Below are 6,374 nucleotides of genomic sequence, written 5' to 3'. Positions count from 1 at the left end.
CAGCCACATTTAAAGCAGTAACAGAAAAAGGAAATGTCCTGCATTTGTTCAAAATTGAGGGAAATTTGCTCCGTACTGTCCTAGCCATTGTTTTCTGCAGCTGCACCACCTCCTTCACTACAGAGCATATGATAAGGCAACTGGGGCAGCATATGCCAACTGATGAAGAAACTACCAGGATGGTGTTACATCAGTCCCTGAAACCAGCTTCAGTCTTACTTTCCTGTAAAGTATCAAGGGAAGTCTCCGACTCTGCTTGTTTTGGCATTAAATATGGTTGAGTTCTATGTACCAGGTCCTAACAGCATCAGTCACGGCTTAATCAGGCAGGATGTTAGTCATGAGTATGAGCTCTTTGACATCGTGCAGATTTTTTTCTGTAGGAGTGGGGAAGTTCAAACTAAACTACACCTCTCTTTTTCTTCCTTACCCCTCTTCATTTTAGGTAGCTACTGCAGGATGCATTTATACACGGAAGATTCCATATGTGAATCAGGTTTCGTGTGTGACACCATTTTGGGATACTGAGATTGATTTACTACTTACTACTTTCACTTAGCAATTTATGTGTGCTTGTTGGGAGGACTGAGACCACAGATAAATCCAAAGGTAATTAGAGCGCATAATATATAAGGAAACATATACAGGGAGAAATAAGTTCCCTCACAGAACTAGGACTTGCAATTGCATTATTTGATGCTTCTCTCTGGCTTTATACTGTGCTGGGTTTAACTCATCAGCACAACATCATTTATAGAGAATTTTAATGTCAAATGAAGTAAGTATTCTTTCAGTAATATTCTCCTATTTTAGAAAGGACCTTTTCAGGCACCAAAAAAGCAGTCCTTAGTAGTAGTATATGACTGGTAATAGCTTTATTCTGAAGATCACTTTAATACAACAGGCTGAAGCAGAACAGCATCTTCTTTTCCAATGCATGTAAGCTTTGCACTACAGCTTTGCTGCAGTGGTTTTAAGTGTCTGAAACAAGCTAGTATAAAAATCAAATTCCAGTGAGACTATCATGCAACAGATCTGATTTCTAGTGTTGTAACAAAACATACATTGACATCTATTGCTTCAAGTAGCTCCTGTCATGACTCATCTCTACAGAACCATGGCACTAAATATACAGCTAAGCTTGTCAAGTGAAAGTTGCTTTCTTGACTAAACCCAATTTCCTCCTTTGCTGGACCCCTTAAAGCTTAGCAGAGGTCTGAAGGCCCCACAACGCACTGATGCCTCTAGAACTGAGGGACTTCACTTGTCTTTTGGGAATATCAGCCAAACGCACTAATATGCATCTGAAGTTGCCTGTTTTGAGCAGTTATCTGAGACTTTCCTCCCTCTCACACGCATCCCTCCCTCCCCTTACATATATCAGGTACTTAATAGTTTGCTTGGTGAAGCCAAAAGATGAACCATGTGTACACACCTAAGCCCAGCTTGATGGACTTAGAGAGAGAGAGAGAGAGAAGAGGTTTTTGGCCTCTCAAAAGAGAGAGCAAGAAGAGGTTTTTGGCCTAAGTATGACATGGCATTTCAAATGACCACAGGATTGGATCTAACAATCAAGGATTCTAAATAGACTGTGAAAATTCTAGGTATGTGTTACTAACATCTCTACATACATTAACTGATAGCTAAAGGATAGTTTCCTTGCATTTGCTCTCACAGGTTGGAAGGAGGCTGAATAGAGAAGCACACAGGAAAAGTTAAGCATGTTATGCATGTGAATCTGCTACCCAGCCTGAGAAAGCTCAGCAGGGAACACCCTTTTGGGCAGTGGCAGCAGCTCTCTAGGATCTATTATAGTATCAGCAATTCTTCTCTGCCACAATCCCACTGGTCAACATAAGGCAGCACAGGGAAGAATTTCTAATGCAGAAAGTTCATACACTGAACATGGCACCAAGTGCCCAGAATCCCCTTCAGAAACACAAGAGAATTTATTGGTAATGTTTTCTCTTAGGAAATAAGCTTCATGGGTCTCAGGTTTCCCACTACCAGGAAGATTTCAAAGCACACCTTCCTGCATGGAAGAGCATAGAACAGAAACAATCCTCCTGGGATGTGGAGCTGCACTGATGCTGTATTCTATTTTTGGAGATCTACTGGAACATTTCCAAGACCACCAGGATACAATTACTTCAATATGGGTGGTAAAAATGTCTCTACTGTTGCAAACTTTTCTGCACTGTTTGCTGTGCATTCTTTAAGCACTTTTTCTTTATTGGAAGGATTCTTGTTGTGGTGTCACCTCATCCTTGGACCCCTCTCTGAATATACACATGGAAAAAAGCAAACTAATCCTGTGCTTTGTTGAGCAGAAACCATTTACTAGGTGGAACCCACAGACAAATCAAGGTAAGAAATAATCTAATGAGATGGGCCTACTGAACCACAGCAAAATTCCTTTCTAGTTTGAGCCTTATCAATTCATCGAGCTGCTTCCAATTACAAGGGGGAAAGCGCCTGTACACCTTACAGGTTAAGACAGAATCAGTAGCAGAAAGCTGGGGGTCAAGGTTAACATTCTTAACCTTAAGGTCACTTCAGTATTGCACAAGAGGGGCTCAATTTCATGTGGCAGAATCAGTATCACAGTAGCTCTCTGCAGTACTTGCTTATCACACTATGCTAAGATATGGAGACATTCATCCCAAAATTCACATCCTCTTGCTAAGACACGCTTCGGCCTCTGCAAAAGGGGCTGGGTTTTAACACTTTTAACTTAACCCCCCCCCGTGGTAATAATGTCGAGCTGTACATAATTTCAGTCAGACACTATGAAATTAAAAGTGTCATCTATTTGTTTTCTGAAGTTGAAGAAACCCAGCAGCACTCAGAGCCAGTATCAAGCGTTACAGTAACAGAATGGCAAAAGTAAGTACATTAAGCCTAAAACTTGCATATTACTCCAAAAGTAAAATAAAACACCCACTCATTTTCATCTAGGACTCAAGCTCTATTTATTTCTCTCACAAATGGGGCCTTACAACTGCATCAGTGACAATGGGAGTATCACAGCTGGAGTGGGTAGCAGATAATTGTGTCTTTCATAAGCATACTCCTTGTACTTAAAATGTGAAGTATATTAAAGCTTTTAAGGCACTTTGTACTTCCAGAATCAAATTTATAGGTATGTTTCTCTGCCCAAATCTGCTGATACCCTACCAGCTGTATTTATGCAAAAAGCCAAGGTGCAGTTAAGACTAACACAGCTCCCCTTTACACTCCAGGTTTTTGTGCAGCAATTTAAATTTCCACTCAGAAACCAGCTCTAAACAAGCAGGGCTCCTGCACATTCATCAGCAATATGGATTCCTGCCCCACAGTGAAAGCTTGTACCAAAGCTCTTCTTAACAAAAGTCACAGAATAATTTTCAGACACTGAATCACTGATTAACACTAATTCTAGTTAAAAGTTATTTTTTTTAACGTGGTCCTGACTATTTCCACAACATAGGCTCTAATTTCCTGTAAAATTCACTTTTTTTTTAGAGAAAGTAAAGTCCATTCACCATAAGATTGCATAGAATACTGTATTTTATTAACTAAATCAAACACATACAATTAAATTCATACAGGATGTTCAATATAAGCACATTTAGCATGTTTATAACCTACAATTCTGTCTCATTGTCAAGTTTAAATAGTGGCCAGTGTAGGCATAAGGTTAACTCCATACAAGATGCTCAGCACTTAAAGTTTCTGTATCTCATTGCAGAGGGTATCCTGCTGAAGCCCTACCAGAACTATTGCTGTAGCGGTACTTTTTAACATATAATTAATTTCATGAGACAAGCCATGCAATTGTTCATTTTGACTGAAAACTTCCCTTCTGTGAGGCTGCAAATAATCCATGACCAAGAGCTTTTTTATTAGGAGTGCCTGTACCTGCTGAAAAATGACCAGTTTCAGGCAAGCTGTAAGCTGATCCTGCTGGGAAAGGAAAACTTCAATTTTGTCACTTGAAATGCACAAAGCCAAAGGAAGATATAATTCAGCTACCTGATTAAGAACACAGTATTAGTACCTTAATGTTCAGTTTACAAGTCCATACCACCTCAATCCCAACTGCAGGGAACTCAAATCTTATTCTAGAAGGAGGTGACTTCCAAACACAGCCTCTTAACATATCACAACCTATGGATATCACAATCCAATGTCTCCAAAATGGCAGGATCACCCCCAAAAGCAGCATTTCCCAGCAGCTGGAAACACTGAATTCCAGCTAGCAGCATTACACTTGAGTTTGGTACCAAGTCTGCTGACAATAGTGGTTTCATATGCTTAGAAATAGCTTGTCTTTACATACCAAAGCTGCAGAGGTTAGGGTGGAGCCAGAACAGTCCTGGTGTTATAATAAAGCCCTAAGAAAGGCAGCAGGTTGTATAGTTACCTCCTTGTGAGCAAAATCCCTGCCCTAAAACTATGCAACCTACTACCTCTTCCTAGGAGCCCAATGCTTCCTTTTTGCAGTTCTTCTCCCTTAGCAGCTGCTCAGTGAAGTCACTTTAGCTTACCAGCTGCTTCTGGTCTTCTTCCTTCTAGGCCTTGGCACAAGTTGCAAGTTTACAGTGTTATTGTTGCTTGGTAAGTAGTTAACCTGTTTTAACACTACAGGGTTAAATACTCACAAATGGCTCCATTTTCACTGTGACCACAATGCTAAACTTTCAGTCCCAAAAGGCATTTTCATGCTTTTCTTTGTTACTATAGCAAGATGCTAGCTGGTCATACTAGTGCAGAAGTACTCAGACTGGTTACACCTAGGATGTCAGGAGGAAGAAGAATTGAGTAAGTCTTAAAATGTCTTTTTATAACATTAATCACCTCAGAGAAGAATTACAGATCTTGGATGCTCAAACTTCACAGTTTTACACTCCCCCCAAAAGGTGAGGGGTGCATTTTAGCCATTCAACACTTTAATTTTGTATTACATTGTCTCACATGCTAGAAGAGTTGGAGAAAAGTAAGCAGACTTGTTAATAAAATATAATTACAAGTTTTCCCTCCAACTTCTACTAAGCAAGTGGAGTCAAAGAATTTTAATGAATTACAGAAGCTGGGGTCTCAAAGCAGTTTATGTCACAATGTACAAGTCTGAGCTACTTGTATTTTTACATTCAAACCAAAATTGTGTTAAAATGATTTCCACTCCATACCTAGGAACATGTGTGTGCTCAGTATCCAACCAGCACTGTGCCACTCACCTTGGAAGAAAAGATGTGTTAGTCCAATACATCATTTGGGGATTACACCATTCGCACTGATTGTTAATCCTGAAAACTCTGTCACTGATTAATCTGATACTTTACAACCCTAAATTTATCTTGCAGATAAATTTTTACTCAATGCAGACATGAATGACTGCAAAGGACCGCAGTTTGTTTTACTCCTCAGGGAAGGCAATAGATTGTATAGTTATCTCCTGAACAGGGTAAAATAACTACCCTACAACTATACAATCTACTACCTCACTCTGACAGAGAAGCATACACTTCAGCAAAGACCTTAAGTAGCTAACCACAGTTCCATTCTAAAGGATATTTGATACTTCACTTAGCAATGTTAAAACAACACAACAACTCGAACATCACAAATTTATATTTGATTACGCCACCATATTCATATAGGAATCAATCTGTCTTCATTTTTTTTTACTTGTTAGAAGAGAAAAACTAATGCAGAATGAAAACATATTTTCTAAGAATTAGAGAAGTCTGAAGACAATTGTTCATGGTTACTGTAGAAATATATTCTCTTATAATAAGCATTACAAGTACAAAAGCTCAGTAGAATATGACATTGAGCTTAAAATTGAGAAGTTTCCATTGCTGATTTTCTGCTGCTTTAGGAAAGACAGTAGATTGTATAGTTATCTCCCAGTTGCGGGTATGACCCTAAAACTATACAACCTACTACCTCATCCCACAGTGCAGGCATCTTCACAGTGGACGTAGAAAGAGTGTTGCTTTAATAAAGACAAGTTAACCTACCCACAGACAGCACTTACATACTGACCACAGAAAAAGCATTCACGCAGTGAAGTTATTTTAAAGATGTTTCCTTCATTACAGAATTTTACCAAAGGCTTGGGTCTTACTATATTTCATCTTTAGCAGGTTAGCAGTTAGCAGGTTGTAGCTGTCACAGAAACTAGTCATTAAACTTCTGTTAAAAAACTATTCCTGTTTCACAGCTGTAACCTCTCATCTGAAATTAGAAGAAAAGTCTATCAGACATCACATGCAGATATAAACTTCTTCCTTTTTACAACTTTCAAATAATAAAACCTAGAACCAAAGCTATGCAGCCAATTTCCCTGGGTCAGTATAAGGCGCTAATATTTGTAATTCTGATCAAAT

General features: G+C 39.0%; 1 long non-coding RNA gene across 1 annotated transcript; it reads right to left on the bottom strand.

Moving 5' to 3' along the window:
- Positions 1–3,531: 3,531 nt before the first annotated feature.
- Positions 3,532–6,216, bottom strand: LOC115946561 (uncharacterized). Its single transcript, XR_004080616.1, has 2 exons — positions 6,113–6,216; positions 3,532–5,219 (listed from the first exon to the last, which is right to left on the bottom strand). It is a non-coding gene; the product is annotated as an uncharacterized lncRNA (long non-coding RNA).
- Positions 6,217–6,374: the final 158 nt, after the last annotated feature.

The sequence above is a fragment of the Melopsittacus undulatus genome, chromosome 9 (assembly GCF_012275295.1).
Source record: "Melopsittacus undulatus isolate bMelUnd1 chromosome 9, bMelUnd1.mat.Z, whole genome shotgun sequence".
Lineage (NCBI taxonomy): Eukaryota > Metazoa > Chordata > Aves > Psittaciformes > Psittaculidae > Melopsittacus > Melopsittacus undulatus.
This window is presented reverse-complemented; position numbering and strand designations above follow the sequence as displayed.